A 570-nucleotide genomic window follows, 5' to 3' on the forward strand; every position below is an offset into this window, starting at 1 on the left:
ATGCAAATGGAAAATAGTTTTTTAAAAAAACTAAAACCACTTTACGGAAGTATGAATTCACATCATACACGTGTACATACTTAATAACTTTTTATGTTAACTTTGAACTATAAATCAATAAGTCTATACTACTAAAAAAATCGCTATGTTCAATATCAACCTGATTAAAGCATTTTATAAATACAAGCTTTTTAGTATTATAACATACTTCACTACTTAACATACTGAAAAAGAAGTTCCACATTTAAAATTCTGATGCAATAGTTCTATCTGCTAATTAAGACTACAAATGGAAAAATACTTGCTAATCTTTAACATCATCGAAAATTCAAATATATGTCAATTTTGGAAGAAAACAATCTTGTTTATACTACTGATGTTTCTTTAGACATTTGAAGATACTGCACTAACAAAATACAAACTTTGTAGTAAGCTTACAACATGTACTTCTCAGAGGCAAAAAGAAAATATCTTTTGTATTTATGAATGAACACCCATTTATTATAAAACAAGATATCAGAATTAAGTTGAAACAAGGCAACATTAGAACAACCACTTTAGAGCTTTGTG

Source organism: Nesoenas mayeri (genome assembly GCF_963082525.1).
Source record: "Nesoenas mayeri genome assembly, chromosome: 3".
Taxonomy (NCBI): Eukaryota; Metazoa; Chordata; class Aves; order Columbiformes; family Columbidae; genus Nesoenas; species Nesoenas mayeri.